General features: G+C 49.5%; 1 protein-coding gene across 3 annotated transcripts in view; it reads right to left on the reverse strand.

The window, feature by feature from the left end:
• The window catches only part of SEC24C (SEC24 homolog C, COPII coat complex component), a 1750167-nt gene that overhangs the window by 674137 nt on the left and 1054006 nt on the right, over window positions 1-22024 (reverse strand). The window lies entirely within an intron of this gene.

Consider the following 22024-nt stretch of genomic DNA (forward strand, 5'->3'; position numbering starts at 1 on the left):
GTTTCTGTTGATGGGGTGAGGTGCGTTTCCCATGGGTGCACTGTCAAGGGTTTTGGGGAAGTGGGCGTTCAGCTGTCGGGTGGTTTAGGAAGCAGTTGGGTGAGTAGTGATATCTCTCTGGGTATTGGCAGGGATTTGGGACTTGGTTTCACTGGTGTGGATGATCAATAATGGCAGGTAGTGCTTAACACTTCAGTTTGGGCTCGGGGGGGAGGGGGCCCTGTTTCAAAAGGTCTTGGGCGGTCGTTCGAGTAGCTGGTTTTGGGACCCCTTGGTGGCTAGAGGAAGGTCTGGGTTTTAGGGAGTAATAGTTCAGCACCCATCTCCGAGGTCACTGGACAGCGGGAGGGGCCTGGCTTCAGGTAGTGACTGAGTATAGCTGGGTATGGGGTCCTGTATAATGGGAGAGGCCTTAAAACATCTTCTACCCTAGGATTAACTGCGCGTGTAAGGGACGGTGTATTTAGTGACAATTTAATTCTCTTTTTAATAAACTGAAGCAATGAAATAGACAGAGTGACTGCTTTTTTTGTTTTTTTTGTTTTAAATATCGTCCACAAAGTCTGAATCCTCAACAGACTCTTGTTTGTATTTTTGAATGATTAGCTGCCTTTTTAAGCAGATAATTGAATAAAAGTTGGTAATCAATTGGAGATGTGGATCCCGGCTCAGCAGTAATTTTGGGTGACTGTAAAATGTATGTATTTATTTATTTCACTTCTAAAGCATGCAGCAACCAAAAGGCATTTAGGCGCTGTTACAACCAGTTACTCAAGAATCCATAACATAGGATGGTGCAGTGGTTACAGTATTGTCAGAAGAAATTATTCAAATAATGTTTTCAAGGCTTTGCGGAACAGCCAATAGGATGGTTCGGCTCTAAAGGCACGAGGCAGTGCGTTCCATTGTTTAGCTGCCATGTAAGACATTGGAACCACCTGCTCTTGCGAGTCTGAATTTAGGTTGGATGATGCAGTGAGCATAGGGAGTTCTCATCGGTCTGGCAGAATGGGCTCTGGAAATGTTTTGAGAAAGTTAGGGAGGGGTGCAGAGTTGGAAAGGCATTTCTGTGTGATGGGCATGGCTTTAAAGATGATTCATTTATTGATCGGTAGCCAGTGTACCAGTCTCCTTGCAGCAGAGATATGGTCTCTCTTAGGGATGCCGAGTGCTGCTCGAAGCGCGTTATTTTGGATGACCTGGAGCTTCGTAATGTTTTTTGCAGAGGTGCCTACGAAAAGGGCGTTGCAATAGTCCAAATTTGAACCAATGACTGCCTCGGCGACTTGGAGGCAAATTCTCTCTGGTGAGGAAAGATTTAGCAGCGTTGAGTAATTTTGTTCCGTGAGCTGCCGTGGATGCTATGGCGTTTACTTGACGTGACATCGAAAGAGTCTAGATGGAGTCTGTGCGTCTTGACAGATGTCGAGACTAGGATTTTGATGTCGTTAATGATGAAGGCAGAGTATTGGTCACCGAGTTTCTCAAGCACCACTGGGTCGCCTACCAGAAGGATTTCAGTCTTATTCCCATTTAGGCACAGATGGTTAGCCACCATCCAGGCCTGGATGGTTGTGTATGTGGATTTGAGCGTGCTGGACTTGCCTGTGAGTGGGAGTAGGATCTGTGTATCGTCGGCATAGTTGGTGTAGTTGGCGTCAAGGATGTCGAACAAAGGTCTAGTGAATATGTTGTATAAAGTGGGGGATGCGCAGGAACCTTGAGGGACTGACTCTGCAGCTGATAGGGGTGGGAGCAGAACCAGCAGACTCTGCAAATACTTTCAAGACTCTAACCTGTAAGAAAGAGGCAATCCATGTTATGGCTTTAGGGGCGAAGTTGGCAGCGGTCCTCACATTATGGCACAGGATTTTGTGGTCTACCAGGTCGAAGGCTGCTGACCAGTCTAGTAGGAGGAGGAGGAGGAGGAGGAGGAGGAGGACGACGGTGGGCTTGCTGGTGTCCCTGATCTCATCCAATTGTTTTTTTAGATCCAATAGTGCAGATTCAGTAGTGTGGTCGGGATGGAAGCCAGATTGCTGCAGTCCCAGTATATGGTTGGTTTCGAGGAAATGTTGGACTTGCAGGTATGCAGCTCTGGCAAGTATTTTCAGAAAGAAAGGCACAGTGGAGATGGGCCTGAGATTGTTGGGGTGAGTGGGGTCCAGGGTCATTAGCAGCAGCACCCACGCTTCCTTGTGGGTACTAGGCCTGATGAGAAGGAAGCATTTATGAATGCAGAGATGATAGGGGACAGGGCTTCCGCATATTCCTTGATGACGGTGGCTGGGCAGATATCCCCTTTGCACCTTGATGGTTTTCGACTGTTGAGGATAGCTTGGACTTCTGTTATCGTAGTCATTATTAAGTGAAACTATGGGAACGCTTTCAACTGGGGGTCCCGCATGGTGTCTGGGTTATGGTCAGTAGGTTGCGGGTGGGGGCAACTTCTGTGGTTCTGTGTTCTACTGTTTAGCAGATCTGTTTTTTTCAGCATAGCTCCCTGAATGTTAGTGCACCAGGCTTCATTCTTTGTGACTAGAAGTGGAGGGAAAGAGGAACTTTCCAGTTCCGTAAAGATTGTAAACCGTTCTTTGGTGTCGCATTTGGCATTTCGGGATTCTAGAGTTATAGGCCGATGATTTTGCTGCATTATGGCTAGTTTATAGGATTTGGAAATTTTATGGAACTCCGCTCTAGTGTTATAGCAGTTTTTCTGCCATGTTACTTCAGCACAGCGTTTACTGTTCCCAAGTTGAAGTAAGTCTGGGTTAAACCACACTTTAGAATATCTAACAGGTTTAGCTCTACGGGATGTAAGTGGGCAATGGTATCCACAATTGTAGTTAAGGTCTTTGTATGTAGGTTAGCAAGTGTGGAAGGGTAATTGGAGAAAGGCGGTTTGAGGTACGGCATGTCCAGCAGTGGTAGGACGTTCACCTTATTGAGCTTTTTTGGGCTACGCATACATGCTGGTGGCAGGGGCAGAGACATGGTCTTTTGTTTTGTGTGATGTGCGATGGAAAAAAGTATGATATGGTGATCTGACAGGGGCAAGGTGAGTTGGCGATGACTGTGATCCTGCAATTAAAGCGGGCAATCAAATCCAGGATGCAACCTTTTGAGTGGGTAGGGTTGTTGATGCTCTTGATTAACGCCTATGGGTTCATGGGCTTTTGCTAGGGATGTGGCGTGTAGGTCCCCGGATCATTGAGGCCTAGATTCATGTCCCCTAGCAGGATTATTTTTGAAGAGGTTTTAATGTTTTCTTCCAAGTTGTGAACGAGTTCTGCATTGAAGTTAAGGTTTGTGCCTGGGGGGCAGTCGATGATATGAAATGTGTTGGTGCAGGTGGCAGAGGGGAACACCGTCAGGGATAATATGTCTGCATTACCTGGTAGTGAGGTAGTCACTTGTCTAAATGTTAAGTCAGTTTTGGATATCAATGACACATCACCACCTCTGGCGTTTGGCCCATCTTTCCGATATATTGTGTAGAATGGGGGAGGGCCAGTGTAAGGGCAATGCCAGAGGCTTCTTGAAGTCAAGTTTCAGATTTAGCTAAGGTATCAAGGTTCTGAGAAGTGCGGAGGTCAGATATGTCGAATGCGTGAGCAGGTAGGGAGTGGTCAATAATGAGGGCACAGTTTAGATAAGGCTCTGGTACTGAGCAGGCTGGTTGCGAGGCATTATCATTGTCAGTCGCAGGTGAAGGGGGAACATTGGGGCAGCTAAGTTTGGCAGCAATAGGTACATTGTAGACATTGACATTGATATTTGCAGCAGTGGGTACATTGCATGCATTGACAATCATGGGTGTAATTACAGGACTGAACAAGGTAGATACAGTAGTGTTAGCTTTAAAAACTGGCTAAAGTACATTAGGGCAGCCAGATTTTGCAGGGTCGGGAGTGTAAGCCACGTAGGCCCTCTGTGGTATCTTAAGGAGGGTGGATGAGGCTGTTTGGGTAAGGCCATTAAGAAGGTGCACGTTTGAAGGCTGTTGTTCCTAACTAGCGTTAGGATAGGGAAGTCTGGTAGCAACGATGGGCTGGTCCGTGATCTCAGGTCAAAGTTGCGGGATTGCGTTGTGGTTGGATCGGCTAGGCCATTAGCAGTGAACTGTTCTGTGAGTTGATCAGGGATTTGGAGAATGCAAGGGGTGAGGAGGCCAGTCACTTTAGGAGGCTGCCATGATAGTCTCAGCTGGTGTGTGTTCGTACAGGCTTTCTGGAGACAAGGGTTTTGATGGTGTAGTGATGGTTTGTGGACAGTGCTGTCCCGGGTCTGGGGCCATGGTGAAGGGCCTTGAGTTGCACGGGGCCTCTGTTTCTCCCAACGGTCCGATTCCTTGGCACAGGTGGTCGCAGGTCGATCTACTCAAGTGACCACTTTTTGGAGAGGGTGCGAGGGCAATAGCGCCGGTGTGAGGAACTTGAATGGTGGCGGTAGGGGGATGATTAATTAATCCTGGTTTGGAGGGGATCCCTTTAGTTATGGCGTCAAGGGCAGAGAGTTTACTCACAGTTTGATGGACTGGTGCAGACGTTGTGCCAGGCTTGCTTGAGGGATCAGCAGGAAGTGCCGTCTCGCAGCCTCGCCGGCAGAGACCAGCAGAGACCACCAGCAAAGGCTTTAATCGCTGCCCTTGCTGGATGGCCGGCTTTGCTGCTCGGCTCCGGGAGTGGGGATGGATAGGTGTGAGGCTTCCTCCCATCAGAAGGTAGCAAGGAGGATGAAGCAAGCTGAGAGGCCAATGGAGCTCTGGGTCCTGCGGCAGCCATCTTGGGATGGTCTTCATTGTAGGAGATGCCTGTCCAAAATAGTAACATATGGGTCGTCTGCGTCATCATCGGTTAAATCACAAGGATCACCATACCATGTCCCCTGGTCCTCATTACCCTGATCTTGGTCATCATGATCTTGACTATCTTGGAATACGTCAAGTTGTGGCTGATGAGTTACATCACTGATGGTATTATTGAAGTACTTGTAATGGTATAGAGGCAAGAGTGTTGTTGGAGGGCTCCTGGGTGTTTTCCTGTGCGAATAGCAGGTTTTTGTATTTTCTACAGTTGTTTCAATGGACGCGAAACATGTTCCGTTGAGTGTTTTTGAACGGCAATCAGAAGCTGTTTTTCTTTTCTGCCATGCGATAGAGCGGAAGCACAGTGGGCTTATGACGTGTGCAGTCAGAAGATCACAAAAACCTTCTGTTGCAGTGTGGGCTTTTTTCAACTGAACCGTCGAAGAATGGTTAGGGGATGTGTGTTTATGATTTTTGTGTCCCCCTGTGAAGAGTGTGCTTATGTGTGTCTTTGTCGTCAGGTGTTGTTCCCATAACAGTGCGCAGGGCCCGTTTACCGGAGCTGGGGACTGACATGCAGGAGTCTGTGGACTCCTCTTGAATGTCTTCGGAGCAATATCTGTTTTGGTCTTTCTCATCCGATGTGAAGGTGCCAGTGGGGTTCCCGACCTGGCCTGCATGGTGTAGTCCGCCCACCGAGGAGCGTCTTGGGCCGAAGGAGCTTACACAACGCACAATTCCTCTCTGGATGGTCATGGGGAAGACAGTGGTTACACACTTTATGTAGGTCTTCACACTAGAATTTTCTATTGCACGACAGACAGAACTTAAAATGAGTTCTTTCCATAATTTTGTGTAAAAGTAAAGGCAGCCAGGCAAATGTAGTAGAAAGAGGAAGTGAAAAGATGTCTTTCTCTAAGAGAAATGAATGATGTTCAGTTCCCCCCCCCACTCTCCCTAATGTAAGGCTGAAGCCTGTTGTAGGCTGAAGCCAGAGGTAGGCGTTAGGCAAGATTGTATGCAGTACCCTTTGGGTGCACTACAACAACCCTGACCTGGCAATAGGAACCCAACCTTTGGTCTGTACTACACAGGTTGGTAGTGTGGCTGAGTAGCCAGACTTATGAGTTGCACAGAGATTCACAGTGACAAGTATCCAAATAAACACATACATACAAGGTTCTTGAATAAACAATTATTAATTTATCAGTCAGAGTAAGTCTTCTTCAGAAGGGAGCAATATAAAAGTAACACTCAAATACACTTCAAAACACACACTTAATATTCTAAAATCACTGAAGACCTTTTGGGGATGGCCCACAATCTAAACCCTATGGTGACTTCAATAGCTAGGGTGCTAGGGACATTAATATCTTACTGTTGCATTCAGAATACTTTTAGAAATTGGTTAAAGGAAAAGGGTTTTAGAACAAACAAGAGATCCCAAATATTCTTAAGCAGGCGAATACTTTTAGATCCACTAAGCAGAGTCATTCAGTTAGAACAGCTTAAGCCAAAGTCAATGGCCAAAAGTCTTATATGGGCTGAAGCACTTCTGGTAGGTAAGTAGGAAAAGTCTTTGCACAATGTTTTAGAAGTCTTTGAAGAAAAAAAGAATCAATGTAGGACCACAAGCTGTTTAGAGTTGTGAGTAGTAGAAGATGCAAGCAACTCTACAACAAGAGGTAAGTTCTCTCAGACTTTACAGTACCTTTGTAATGAAGAAAAAGTGCAGCAGATGACTTCTGTTCCTGTGCAGATCTCTCTGTTCCTGGGCCTCAGTTGTGGGGACAAGAGGAAGGACTTCTGGGGACTCTTGCACTGCAATGGGACTTTCGCCGCTCGCAACCGGCAATCTTTCCAACAAGTTGCACTTCAGTGTTTCAGCTCCTCACGACTAGCGCAAATAGCAACATTGCGGTTCCTGGCTGTTAAGATGAACTTTCCTTGCTTCTGCGGTCCCATACTCTGTTGAGGGGACTCAGGCTCGGTCAGTCCTGCTTCCTGGGAGTCCGGAGGATCTTCCTGGAGCTCTTGGCCAACTTAAAAGCAACGCACACAATTTGGTGTTCCTCTCCCTGTCTATTCGGTTTCCAGCAACAACTGTGTGGAATGGCAACCAGCTTTGAGAGAATGTCCAGGTGGCTTACTTTGGAGTTGATTGGTCCCACCAGCTCAAGGGGAGAAGTCTTCATTGCAGGGGCTTCTCGGTCGATACAAATTTGGAGTTTCAGCACCTCAGCAGGGCTTCACTGGGCAAACCAAAAGTCGAGGAGTTGCAGCAGGCGTCCTCTTCAAGTTTTCCTTCTGTACCTTCGTCCAGTGGTCGACTCTGCCTTCCAAGCCAAAAGCCTCGCCTTTTATTCAGTTCTCTCCCATTCATTCCAGCCTACCTGTCAGTCACCCAGCAGGGTGGCTGTCCTTGCCGGACAATCAGCCGGTCAATCACTACAGAGTGCATATGGGTCTCCTAGGAGGCGAAGCACAGGGAGTTTTGGGCATCTCCATCACTTCCTGCCCACCCCAGACACCCTGGAGCCAGAGGCGGGCTTCGCCCGTGAATCCCACCAAAGGCAAAGCGAACAAAGGGACCAAACCTGGTTTGCCATGCAGAGTAAATCTCAAGAAGGACCTTTCCACAAAGAAATGGCGAACAAAGAAGACCAAGGGCAATTTTGACAAAAATGGCACCCATGGGTGCTTTACTGCAGCTGCGAACGCAGCCTGCGGTAAATGAACACCACAGTAGTTAAAATTAAGCCACTACCACCAGCCATTCAGTGAGGAAAGGGTAACAAAAATGTTACATGAGACGCTAGACAAAGGGGATACTATTTAACTCCTCCAGCACCCTATTGTAAGATGGTGGTTGCTAGGTCTAGAAAGTTACAAATGTAAGAAAAGTCAATTTCACTTTACTGCTCTGGGAAACAGTAGTTTATCCCAGAGAAGGTATTTAAACCTTTGGGAAATCTGAAAGACTTCCCTGTGCCACTGCACTGAAGGTGCTGTGTGACACAATGTAAAAGATGATGCTTATGGAGTTTGTCAGGCTCCATAAACAAAAGAAATACAAAGTTCAGAAATCACATTAAAATAGATGAGTGGGGGGAAAGGGGTCTCACTCGCTCTAGGTTAAAAAAATCAAGTCCTCAAAATCCAGCAAAGTTGCTGGCGGTCTCTACGGTGGAGGGAATTAGCACATTTCTGAGAATTCTCCATAACAGTAGGGAATGTAAGGAAGACATGGTATCAAACAGTGAAGATAGACACAAGTGATCACAGTTCAAGAGTGTTAATTGAACTTAACATGGATTGATTGAACGCCTATCTAAACCTAAATCTAAGGATGGGAGCAAGCTACGATCATCAAATAATAACGCAATCCTAGTGGAGTCTGCCAAAATAAAAGGGCCTATACTAATAAACCTGTTGCAAATCCTTACTTCTAAATACAAAACTGTGTGGGACAACAAAGTGTTCAAGAAATTGTATATCAGGATAGGTGAGCAGTCGGGTTCCCTTCCCCACGTTTTCAGCACGGCGCAAGGTGGCACGTGCAAGCTTCGCACACACTCTGGTTTCTTGGCCACAAGCTAACAGTTGAAATCATAGGCATCATAATTTTATTTATTGTGTTATAGTTTAAATTTTTATAAACTTTACACAAGAAAGAAAATAAAATTAACAATAAATAGCATATGAACAGAATAGTAAAATACATATATACTTTTTTGCATGCACCTCTAAAGGGTTAAGCCCAATCTTATTTCCACTTGTAGCCAGATAGTATATAGGGCTGTCAATACACGTAAGCTATTCGAATTAAGGCAATGATGCCAGAACAAGGCGTCCCCAATATGCATTATTTCATGTACATGGCTACCAAGGAGGGGTGAATATATGCTGGCCATCATCAAGCATTCCGTCAACACATGTTTTGCCGTCTCCAACTGCTTTTGTTTTTTACATAGACGGCAGCTGCGGTCCTCTACGGCAATCCTGTCTTTTCTCCCCGTATTGCTAAGAGTGGGGAGTTGTTCAAGCCTAAGTAGCAATATGAACCGTCTGAGTCTTACAGATGGACAAATATTTAGGTATCTCTGGGGTTTCCTAAAATCAAATAATCTATATTGCACGAATTGGAAGCTGCTCAGACTTTTAAGATGTTTAAAGTTCTCCAGCCAGTCCCAGAGATCGACACGTTTACACAGTGCTCTATTTACCTTCTCCGAGTATTTGCCATCTCTGGGACGCCAGCCTATTTCGGAGAACAAGTCATTCATCTGGTCAGTGATTGAACAGGTCAGCCCTTCCTTCTCAATTTCTTGATTAACCGCTGTTAATAGTCCATTAGTTGTATCTCGGGTCATTCTGAGATATAACGAGGCCCTTTTCTTGAGTACTGGGCCTTCTGCCAAAGTCTCTCTCCCAACGACAGTCTCTTATTGCAGAGGGCCTGATGTAACAAACAAAAGAGTTCCTTTCCTTTGTCAGCGTTTTCACATTCACAAGTTCACGACTGGTCTCCTTCCTTTGGGCTCGGACCATGGATCCCCCTTGATCGGGCTGAGATCCTCTTGATATCAGAATCGAAGACTTTCGAATGTGCAATGGGTTTTGCTTGAACCGTCACAGGATCACTTTGATTCACTTCACACAATTGTATTTCACATCAATCTTCTACTTTTGTTTCTCTGGTTAGGATACCTTATAGAGACCTTCGATTGAGCACATTCATGTTGCCGGACCACTCGGTCAACGGTATCGTAGCTTTCTTTCTCAAGTTCAAACATTCATCAGCAGTTTAGCTTTACTCGGATCTCTCATCACACGCGTTTAATAATGCTTGTTATAAAATGTTGCTGCTTGCATCCTTGACTACAACACAGACTGTCTTGCATCAGTCTCCCCAACTCACTGGCTGTGTTAACCTCAGTTGTTTCTTTGTTCTTGGAGCCAAGGACGATACCACAGCGTCTGCTGCTCCTCCCAGCCTTAGTCTGTTACGCGGGAGGGCCGTCAGCATCTCCGACACACAATGCAGGATTCGTCAGTCTGGTTTCCTGGCCTTATGCATTCTGCGTTGAAGGTTTCTTGATAGTAACGCCGTCTTGCTGAAAAGGTCAAGGGTGTTTCTCTTCTTACGAACCCTTTGTGCTCTGCTGTCTTTCTCCCCTTATTCAGCTTCCTACTCGAAACTGTTGTACCTTTGTGTGCTTTGCCTCGCTCAGAGTGTGCTCTTGTGCTCCGCCTTTTATCCATGTGGGGTAATGTAAGTCAGGTGTGAGTGATTGCCAATAATTGCCTGACCGCGCCAGACCATAGTATTGGGGCAGGTCAGGTATACTGCTCAGATGTGAGTGTTTTCTCCCAGAGCTGGCTGTCCGTGTGAAAGTGCTGAAGATGGGAAAGGGGTGGGGAGCAGGCTTCCCACGTATCCTACCTGGTAGGATGGGATAAAGGTGTTGCAGGGGGTGCGATACCGCGTCTTGCCATCCGGTGTCCCACTCCCACAAGACCCCTCAACCAGGTGATCCTCCCACACTGGTTCACCCCCAGGGTCTGGATCCAAAGGCGATGGCCGTGCCCTGGCCACCTGAGAGAGAGATCCGCAGGAACTAGCGGGTGAGGCACATTTTGGTTTATCACAGGACATAGAAGAAATCATGGAAGACTTCAGTCGATGGTATTCAATATGGCTTGTCGAAATGTGCAGAGGATGAGTCAATTGAAAGACGTAAGCAAGTTGACAATTAACTTATCAAAGTAGCAACAGCTACGGACTCTACATAAGCGTGACGACAATGATGGCGGAAAAAAAACTTGATAAGCGGGTAGAGCCTGGTGAGGCCCGCCAGATGTCTTAACCACTGGGTTGGAGGATGGGAACACTTCCTCCTCCGAGTTCCGGTAGGCTCTGATGGCCGCCAGATGGGTACGGCATGTGTCAATATGCAGCCCTGAATGTGCGAGGTGTGTAGAGCGGGTCAACATCCTTTGATTCCGCCCAGTGGCAAAACCTAGTCCATTTGCTTTTGTACTGGCTCCTAGTCGCCTTGCTACAGGTGCCCTGTATGAGGCCTAGGACAGACGCAGATGCTTTAGTGTGACCTGCTCAGCAACCACGCTGCAAGGACTAACTTCTGCGGAGCGGGTGGATGACCCTGTCAAAGCTGTTCTCTACTGGAATGCGTTGCCTACTTACATCAGAATGGAACAACCATACTCCAGCTTTAGGCGAAATCTGCTGACCTGGCTGCGAGCGAACGACAACTAATATCAATTGAACCTCTGATCTTGGCATAACCTGCGTCTGTATATATAGGATACATTACTCACCGTAATCGTATTTCTGATGCTTGTATCTGCTTATATTCACATGCTGTGCATATGCCGACATCTAGTGGAAGCTGCGGAGTATTACAGTTTGTTTTTCGAAACTCGAAAATGGGCGTCAACACAGGGCGTGCCAGTAATACTATCCCTAGTGTGACGTCCACTGTACCCAAGATCCCTCACGCGTCTAGGATCCTCAGTTTGTATTTTTTCTGACATGAGGTAGCATGAGGAGTAGCGCGAGTACAGATAATCCAAGCAGATAGACAGAAAGGTAAGACTACAAGCAATCATGCGCCTTCTCTCGGAGGGGAGGAAGGGTGGGTCGCATGTGAATCTAAGCAGATACAAGCATCAGAAATACGATTACGGTGAGTAATGTATCCCTTCTGAGGCTTGTGGAATCTGCTTAGATCACATGCTGTGCATAGATTAGCGAGCAGTACCAGAAGAAGGAGGTGGGATGTGAGAAGGGTCATGAGCAAATAAGTGTCTTAGAACCGCTTGTCCCACTTGTGTATCTGCCTTGGAATGGGTGTCAATGCAGTAATGCTGAGTAAAAGTGTGAATAGAGCTCCAAGTAGCTGCTTTGCAAATGGTGTCAAGGGGTACATTTGCAATGAAAGCCAGAGTGGCCCCAATGCCTCTAGTAGAGTGGGCCCTTGGCGTAAAAGGCAGAGTCTTTTCAGAGAATGAGTAACAGCTGGATACAGTTAATAATCCACTTCGAGATGGCACCTTTAGAGACGCGATCCCCCTCTCTGCCTGTAGCTACGGAGACAAACAGTTGATCTGGTTTCCTTAGCGGTCTGGTTTTATTTACATAGTAGAGGACCGCCCTACGCACATCTAGGGTGTGTAGTTTCACCTCAGCCGAGCTTTGCGGGTTCTGGAAGAAAGCCGGAAGCTCAATGGACTGGTTTACATGGAATTTTGATATAAATTTAGGCGAGAACCTAGGGTGTGTGCGTAAAACCAGTTTGTCTTTATGGATAGTAAAGAAGGGATCCTGCACTGACAGAGCCTGAATTTCACTGACCCTTCTTATAGAAGTAATAGCTACTAAGAAGGCCGTTTTATAAGTCAGGTGTTTGAGACTGCTTTTATGCATGGGTTCGAAAGGGGGGCCCATGAGCTTGGCTAGCACCACATTAAGGTCCCACCCTGGTGGTGGGTTTGAAATCGGAGGGTGAAGTCTCTTTACTCCTTCCATGAAGGCTTTAACTACTGGTACTTTCCACCATGAAACCTTGCTATGGGAAGTGGTGTAAGCCGAGAGGGCTGCCAGGTGTACTTTCAGTGAGTTAAAAACCAATCCTGCATCTAGCAGGTGGAGCATGTATGTAACAATAGTGGAAGGAGTGCAATCAACTGGGTTGATTTGTCTACTCTGGCACCAGATAACGAACCTCTTCCACTTGTCAAAGTAACAGTGCCTTGTGTTTGGTTTCCTAGATTCCTTTGGGATGTCCATACACCTCTGTGGTAAATTAAGGTGTCCAAACTCTATGACCTCAGGAGCCATGCTGCCAGGTTCATTGAGTTGGGTTGCTGGTGCACTGTTTGACCTTGGTGCTGGGACAGTAGGTTGTACCAGGCTGGAAGTTTGATGGGCTCGCACACCGCCATCCTGCGTAGGTGTGGAAACCACGGTTGTCTTGCCCACATGGGAGCAACTAGGACGAGCGTCATCGACTCCCTGTTCATCTTGTTCACCACTTTCCTGATGAGAGGAGTTGGTGGAAAAGCGTACGCAAACATCCCTGACCAGTACATCCACAGGGCGTTCCCCTGGGAGTCTGGTTGGGGGAACCTGGATGCAAATCCTGGGCATTGTCTGTTTTCGCTTGTGGCGAATAAGTCCATAGTGGGGAAACCCCACTGAGAGAAGAGATCTTCTACGACCTCTCTGTGAAGAACCCATTTGTGTTCCTCTGGGAGGGAGTCTCTGCTCAGAGCATCCGCTAGGGAATTGAGCTCCCCTGGAACATGTTGTGATGACAGGAAGATGTTCCGACTGAGTGCCCATATCCAGATTTTCTGGGCAAGCTTGGACAGATCTGGCAAGCGAGTCCCTCCTTGCTTGTTCAGGTAGAACATGGCTGTAGTGCTGTCCGTCCGGATTTGCACTGACAGGTTTAGTAGGTGGGGCTCAAACGCCTGAAGCGCTCTGAATACTGCCAGAAGCTCTAGCAGGTTGATGTGGTTCTTGGCCACTGAGTGAGACCAGAGACCCTGAGCTGTGTGGTGGAGATGGTGAGCTCCCCACCCCGTCAGACATGCATCTGTAGCGACTACTGCCTGTACTTCGGGATCGTAAAAGGGTTTCCCCTGTGCGAGATTTTCTCTTGTCCACCAGTGAAGGCTTTGTACCAGTGTTGGCGAAACGACCACTAGATCGTCCCACTGACCACTTGCCTGAGACCACTGTTTCGCCAACCATTCCTGCATGGGACGCATGCGCAGGCGCGCGTGGGGGACCAGGTAAATGCATGACGCCATCATGCCCAGTAAACGCATTGCTTTGCGTACCGTTATTTGTTGACCGGACTGATAATGCGGAATTTGTAGTAGTATATTCCGAATTCTTTCTTCTGAAGGAAAGGTCAACCCCTCCTCGGTATCCAGGATTGCTCCTAGGAATTGTTTTGAGGTGCTTGGCACCAGGCTTGACTTCTTCTCGTTGATTGAGAAGCCTAACTTGTGGAGGAGGTCGATAGTCCTTTGAATGTTTGTCCTGCAAATTCCTGGGGTTTCCCCCGTTATGAGCAAGTCGTCCAGATAAGGGTACACTGGGATTGCCTCCCTGCGTAGGTGTGCAGCCGCCACCGCCAGTACCTTGGTGAATACCCTTGGTGCTGAAGCTATCCCGAAGGGCAGTACCTTGAATTGGTAGTGCCGACTGTCCACCTTGAAGCGCAAGTACTTTCTGTGCGCTGGGAATATGGAAATATGAAAATAAGCATCTTTCATATCCAAGGTTGCCATGTAATCCCCCTTTTTTAGGAGGGGGATTACCTCTTGTAGCGTGGTCATACGAAATTTTTGGGGCTTGACATACTTGTTGGCAGGCCGTAAGTCCAATACTGGGTGCATTGTCAAGTCTTTCTTTGGCACAAGTAAGTAAGTTGAATAAATACCCTTGTTTACTTGGTGTCCCGGGACGAGTTCTATCGCATCCTTTTGTAGAAGAATGGCGATCTCCTCGAGGAGAATCTTCTGATGTTCTAAGGAGTGCACTCTGTCGTGGAGGATGGTTCCGGGGACACTGCAGTAGCTCTATACAATATCCCGTGGATACTGTTGACAGCACCCATCTGTCTGATGTGATCCCTTCCCAAGCCTGGGTGAAGTTTGAAATGCGTCCCCCTACTGGGGTTGCGTGAGAAGGGACCCTGAACTGAGCGTCACCGCTTTGGTGGAGGCGTGCCGCCTCCCTTGCTGGGGCTGCCTCTGCCTTTACCACGACCTCTCCTATTACCTCTGCCGTAACCCTGGGTAGACTGTTGGTTGTTGTTGTTCCACTGTGTACCCTGCCCCTGGGAATAGTTAGATCCTCTCTGGGAATTTTGGCCGCGTGGGCGACGAAAATTACTATTCCCTCTCTGGTTAGGGGGTTTATTGGTTAACTGGCCAAGGGATTTGAGTGTCTCGTATTCGTCCTTGGCATTTTTCAGTGCGTCTTCGACCGCCTTACCAAACAACAGATCGGCTTCCACCGGTTTGTCTAACAATGATGCCAGAGTTTCTGCCTTAAAACCAGACTGCCGTAACCACGCATGTCTCTTGATAACAGTACCTTCTACTATCAATCTGCCTGCGTTGTCCGCGGCGTCGAAGGTTGCTTTCAAAATGCAACCAGACACGGCTCTACCCTCTGCGGAAATCCGAGCTAATTGGCCCTTTAACGGTTCAGGAGCAGAGGCTATGAGAGCCGCGACTTCTTCCCACTGATGGCAGTTGTAGCTGGCCAACAGGGTGGTGGAGTTAGCAATCCTTGCTTGATAGGCGGACGTTGAGGCTACCTTCCTGCCGAAACCTTATAGTTTTTTGCTCTCCTTGTCGGGAGGAGCTTCTGACGAAGACAAGGGTGTCCCAGCCCTCTTACGAGTGTTGGTGACAACTAGGGAGTCTGGCTTAGATGTCCTCTTATATAGAGAGGGTCAGACTGAGCTGCCCTGAAAAGTTTTTCAACCCTGGGATTGACTGCTCTGGTGAGGTTTGGGTTCACCAGGGACGGATCTATTCTCCGCTGAATGGATTTAAGGATAGGGATGGTCTGGGCAACAGGCCTCCTTTCTCCCACTAACTCTTCGGCAAAGTCCCTTTCCTCCTGTACACCGTGGGTGTCAATGTGGAAATGTTCTGCTGCGTAAGCGAGAACCTCATTTAGGAGGGGTTGGTTATCGACCGGGGAGTCGGTAACCGGGGCTTCGTTCTCTACCGGGGAATGTACTCTGTATGTTTCCGGGTCATCCTCTTCTTCCTCCTGGTCCTCCTCATCCCCATAGTAGGCCGTCCCGGTTTGCTCTTCCATCAACCCAAATTCTTGGTCTTCACGAAAGGAAGCCTCTCCTTGATACCGTGAGTATGGTCTTGCGTAAGGTTGTACCTCGAAGGGTTCGGACCTCATTGGAGTTTCAAACCGGGCCTTCTTACTCGGGGGGATAGGATCAGTAGAGCCTGAAGGTGTGGCCCCTTGTGGATCATACGAGAGGAAATGTTCTGGATTGTTATCATAAAAATAAGCCAAAGAAGACATTCTTGACATGACCCTATCTATGTCTTCACTGGACCATTTTTTGGAACTGGGAATGACTCTCTCAGCAAGTCTATGGGATTTATCTTGAGTAGCTTTGCTGGTTGTGGACCTATCAGCAGACCTGGGCTTGTCTGTCTGTTTAGGGGGGGGGGGGGGTGGAGTGTTTCACAGGTGTGGATGAATGTACAGGTAGTTTCTTCTGCTGTTTTCCCCCCCTCCCCGTGCGTAGAAAAATGTTTTCCCTGTCCCTTAGTGGCTCCGGAGTTTTTCGACACCTGGCGTCGAGGATCGGGAGAGGTGTCCCTGTCCTTCGAGTGTGGGGCCTCGCTGGCTTTAATTGCGGGCTCCGACTCCTGGAGCACGGCCTGGGGGTGGAAGTCGTCTTCCGACGATCGAACTTCTGTTAGCCTAGGGAGCGAGGCACTCTTGGCAAGAGTGGATGATTGCCTGGAGTCATGCAGCAATCTTGATCGAGAGCGCCCAGAGGACACCGAATCAGACCGTTCTGTCTGTGCCTCTTTCCGAGAACTCGACGTCGAGTCTCGGTTGGATTTAGTGTGTTTAGTGTGTGTAGTATGTGAAGCGCTTGTGTCGCCGGGGGTCTTCCCCAAAGCCGCTCTGCCGGATGACCTTCCGAGGTCGGGGACCTGCGCTCGGCTGTCTTTCGATGCCGTAATGCCCTCGCCGTCCGAAAGTACGGCGTCGCTGCCATCGCTGAAGGCGCCCTCCGCTGCCATGGCCGCCTGCCTGGTGTGGTGGGCCCAACGCTTCGTCGAACGGTCCTTAAGTGTCTTAGGTTTAAACCTACTACACGCTCTGCAGTTCGCTTCGGGTGGTCCCTCGGCAAGCAGAGATTGCACGTGGCGTGCCTGTCGACCCAAGGGTATTTGATATTGCACTTGGGGCAGAATTGAAAAGGGGTACCCTCCATACGCACCTTGAGGCAGCGGGCTGTTAAGTGTAGGAAATGTATAAGGTGTACCTATATACTAAGAGTGTAGAGTATGTACCACCCCCCACTCTCCCTACTTGCAGGGCCGAGGCCAGCGGCCTACCAGGCCCGGGCCAAGGCCAGCGGCCTTCCGAGGCCCAAATCCGTCGTGCAGCAGCCGACGGTCGAATTCTTCTCCAGCCGGCGTCGAGTGTCGAAGTTCGACGTTGGGGTGGGAAAGGATGTCAATAGATTATTATTTTAAATTCTAGCAAAAGTATGGCTAAGGCCAGGGGACTCCGCAAAATGCTTCCGACCAGTATGGCGGAAAAAAACAATCTGAGGATCCTAGACGCGTGAGGGATCTTGGGTACAGTGGACGTCACACTATGGATAGTATTACTGGCACGCCCTGTGTTGACGCTCATTTTCGAGTTTCGAAAAACAAACTGTAATACTCCGCAGCTTCCACTAGATGTCGGCCTATGCATAGCATGTGATCTAAGCAGATTCCACAAGCCTCAGAAGTATATATATATCTGAAGTATCCTTGTAATTGCTGTGTCCAGCTACCTATGGGTTTGGAGCGCATTAGCACACAAATAAACAAAAACAAACAAACCCTGCTCGGATAGAAGATGAGCTGGGTCCAGTGGAAGGTGAATCGGAGGCTGGTCCGATAGGCTCAGCAGCTCAGAGAACCATGGTCTAGCCAGCCACCAAGGAGCTATCAGAATGATGCTGAAGTGCTGTGACTCCCTTTTCTTGCAGATCACCCTGTGGACCAGGGGAGTGGGAGGAAATGCGTATGCGTTCATGCTGTTCCACTGTAAGGCGTTGCCCAGGGAGCTGAGGCCCTGTCCCTGGTCAGGACACAAACGGAGGGCACTTCTTGCTGTACTGGGTGGCGAAGAGATCCACCTGGGGGTGCCCCCATCTGCTGAAGATCCACTGGTGGACCAGACCGTCCAATTGCCATTCGTAATTGTTCACTCCCAGTCTGCTGAGCCTGTCCGCCTTCAGGTTGGACTCCCCCGGGAGGTGGATTGTACTCAAGAATATGTTGTTCTCCAGAGCACACACTCAAACGCTGACAGCGAGGCTTCCCACGGGTGGGGGGACTTGGTGCCACCCTGCTTGTTGATGCAATACATGCCGGTGGAATTGTCAGTTTGAATGAGGATCATCATTCCACTGATAAGCAGCAAAAAGGCTTTGAAAGCAAGCCAGATAGACTTCAGCTCTAGCCAATTGATATGGGCCTCCTGCTCCTGAAGGGACCAGACTCCGTGGACGTTGTGATTGTCCAGGGTAGCCCCCCCAGCCTTCCAAGGAGGAATCCGTGGTGATGGTCAGTTGTGGTGCTGCTTGCCAGAACGGCCTGCCAGCCCGAAAGTTGCAATCCATGCTCCACCAGACAAGGCTCTTCCGGAGAAGGGGAGGAATGCTGACAAGCTCCGCTTGGGAGCCCCACTCCCGATTCCATGAGGCTGCGAAGTACAGTTGCAATCTCCTCATTGTGAGCGTCGTGTGAGGTACTGCCAGTAGGAACGCTGCCATGAAACCCAGAAGATGCTGGTACCACCAAGCTGAGGTCGGAATCTGCGTGGGATGCAACTGTGACTTCTTGAGCTCGATGGAAAATCCCAGTTCGTGGAGTGTGTTCATGAGGGCGGAGGAGGTGTGCTGGACCGCCTCCACAGATCCCCGCCCTGTCTAGCCAGTCGTCCAGGTACAGGTAGATATGGTGCCCTTAGGCCCTAAGAAGGGCTGCCACAGCATTCATTATCCTGGTAAAGACACTAGGGGCTGAGTTAAGGCCAAACGGTAGGACCTTGTATTGGTAATGGAAGCCCATGATCCTGAACCATAGTAGGGACCAATGAGGCTGCCAAATTGGGACTTGTAGATATGCATCCTTCAGAACCAGGGAGCCCATCCAGTCCCCGCAATAAGAGCTGGCGTACCCATCTTGAATTTTTGAAGAGGGAGGGAGAGGTTCAGGGTGGAAAGGTCCAAAACAACTCTCAGGCCAGCATTGTTCTTCTTTTATATGGTGAAAATCCTGGAGTAGAAGCCCATGCCCCACTGGGAGGATGGGACTTCTTCCACTGTCTGGCTCTTTATGAGCGAACTAACTTCTGCCAACAGAGTTGTTGTCCCAATCTGTGGGACTGGAGGGGAGGAGAAAGGAGAGGGAGGAACTGGTAGGCGGTAACCAGGACACACTACGGATAGAATCCAGGGGTCAGCGAATCTTGAAGCCAAAACTGGGCGTGGAGGTCAAGCCTGACCCCCACCGGAATGTGGATCCGAAGGGGCGCGGCATGCCTGCTTTCCCTCTGAGACTGGGGCAGAGGAGGAGGACTGAAAGAAGCCCTTGCTCCCCCCTATCTTCTGCTGCTTATGCCGGTGCTGACTCAGAACGGTCCGGCTGCCACGACCTTCGTTCCTGGAAGCCCCGGAACCCGCCAAAGGCCTGTCCCTTGTCGGAGCGCAGATGCGACTGGGTGTAGGCCTTGGGTGTGGACTACGTGAGGATAGATAAGGACTTCACAGTTTGAGAACTGTTCTGCTCATCAAGCTCCTCATCGGTGGTGGAATAAAAGAGGTTGCCACCCTCGAATGGAAGGTCCAATATACATTCCTGGACATCCAGGTTGAACTTAGTAGCCCGTAGCCAGGCAGTCCTTCTCAAGTCTGTGGTGATGCAGATGGCATGTCCTGAGGTGTCTATGTGCGCCACAGTGTACTCCATGATATCCTGGACCACCATTTTAGCTTCTGCCAGCCCCGCCTTGAAACGTGCCTGGCTCTGCACTGGAAGTTCTGGAAGGAAGTCAGCTATTTCCAGAAAAAAGCCTCTGATTAACTGCTGCCAGCATGGCGTCTGCGTTAGATTGACGAAGGTGCAGTGAGGCGTTGGAATAGACGACTTTTCCATACGCCTCCCAGATCATCTCCTCCTTGCCTAGAAGTGCTGAAGACGAGGTGGCAGAGGACAACTGAGTCTTGGTGTATAGCGATGCTGCAGCGATCACAGAAGAGGTGGGTGAGGATGAGCAGACAGCAAGAGTGGATTCCCCTCCAACTGCCTGGACTTGGAGTTGAGGGGCCGATTGATAGGCTGGGCCGAATGGGCTTTCAGCCATCCCTTTTTGGCCACGGCGACAACGACCCTCTGCATTGGGATCTCGTTCTAGCCACGGGGCGTAGAGTGAGGACCTCAGCCAGGACCCCCCACCTCTGGTTGTTCCACCTCAGGTTGTGGAAGCCTCAAGTATTCGGCCAAACCTGAAAGCAGTTTGTGAAAGGCATTGCCTGAGGTTGGCGTGTTGGAGGAGTCCTCCTCATGGGTGGCCACTAGGGTATCTGGCTGGTCCGGTTCGGGTGGAGGAGTGCTGGGCGCCGAAGGCTGCGGTGTGAGGACCGGGGCCGTTGGCTGCTGTGGAGACTGGTGTGGAACCACCTGAAGGGTGGGAGGCAGGAGAGATGGAATTGAAGAACCCAGCGTGGGCAGCAGGGGCTGCACAGGGGCCTGCAGCGCTGGAGCCATAGGAGGAATGACTATAGGCGCCAGCGGTAGAGCCGGAGGGAGCACATCCCTGATCACATCCCGAAGGGTGGCCCCCATCTGAGGAGACCACATGAGTGTGAGGAAAAAAAACCTGTCCTCACAGGCCGGTGGGGTGGTAGTTGGTACGGAGTAGCGGGTTGCTCGGGTGGCTGCTTGGGCCTGTGCGTATTCTGCCTAGCTGGTTGCGGGGTGAATCTGCCCTGCGACGCTGAAAGATAAGCTGTAGGCCATGGACCTGGTGAAAACCAGTCCACCTTCAAACTCGTTCTCCCACCTGCTCCGCACCAGTGGGCGGTATCGGACGAGCAGCCATTTTGTCCGGGGAAGCGGCCATTTTGTCAGGCTGCATGCCAGGTGCCAGCATCATGGTGCTTGCCTTGTTGGGCCCGGCCTCCTCTAGTACTCTTGGCGATGGAGCTTGAGGCCTACCATGCACCTCAGGACGAGGCCAGGTAGGTGTATTGTCCTCGGCTGTGTCACCGGTAGTTCTGCGTATAGGCGCCCCCTCAGATATTTGTTCGGTACTAGGGCGTAGCCCCTCGGTGGACACCCATTAGAAGAAACTTTTGGTCCCTCAGCACTTTCTCCGGAAGGATTTAGCGACCCCTCAGCCGGTAGCTGAATCAGAATTGGTACCTGTGCTGGTGTGAGAACCTGAACGGTCCCTCCCGCTCAGGCGTTTACTCAGGAGTCACCCCTGCTGGGCGCGATGGAAAAAAGCAGCCCTACCTTGGGCCGTGAATTATGTCTGACGAAGTGTAGCCCTCTGGAGGCGACTTCTCGAAGAGCTGCCTCCACCGAGCTAACCTGTACTTCAGAGGGCACGGTGTAAGCGCTTCACATGCGGTACAACCCTCCCAGCCGTGATCAGGCCAAGGCAGCAGAGGCAAAGAGCGTGGGGTTCGGACGTAGGGAAAGGCCCTCTGCAGGCTGGACACGTGCTGAAGCACGATGGCATCAACATGCGCCGGGGAGGAGCGTGGCGCCAGAGGACCGAGTACCTGATTAACACCAAAAAACAGAAGACAGTATATGGGGAAGAGTGCATGGAATTAAAAGGCCAAAGCCAAACCCAGGAGTGCTGGGAAAAGCGGTCCGTTCCCGTCGACGCGGAAAAGGGGACTGGCGTCAGTGGGCAGAGTCAGGGGAGGACATGCTCCCAGGGCGACGCCCCTGTGCGCCTCTAAATTTAAAGGGGAAGAAGATTTGTTCTGGTGAAAAAGGTTCTGTCTCCTGTCCCTAGCGAGGGACGCCCATGCAGTATGGAGGAAAGGGGACGGGACGTAGGAGCACTTGCCCCTTGTGTACTAGAGCTGAAGTACCCCAACTACAAATCTGAGTGGACATTCTATTATTCAGAGAGATCACTTAGGTACACCTGTACCTCTTGCATTCCTCCTTCCAGCTTGGCCTTGATCCTTCTACCACCAATGGATGATCAAGAGCAAGCTACAGAGAGTTCCTTGCCCTGCTCATGAACCTACTCATATGATCATATATATGGTCTGAAGAAAACCTGATCCAAAGCAAGCCACAAGAAGTTCAAAATTGCAATATTAAAAAGAAAAATAGATGTGGGTAACATTCTACTGCTCAAGAATTAAAATA

This window comes from Ambystoma mexicanum, chromosome 8 (assembly GCF_040938575.1).
Source record: "Ambystoma mexicanum isolate Mex_15411 chromosome 8, UKY_AmexF1_1, whole genome shotgun sequence".
NCBI classification, from domain to species: Eukaryota; Metazoa; Chordata; class Amphibia; order Caudata; family Ambystomatidae; genus Ambystoma; species Ambystoma mexicanum.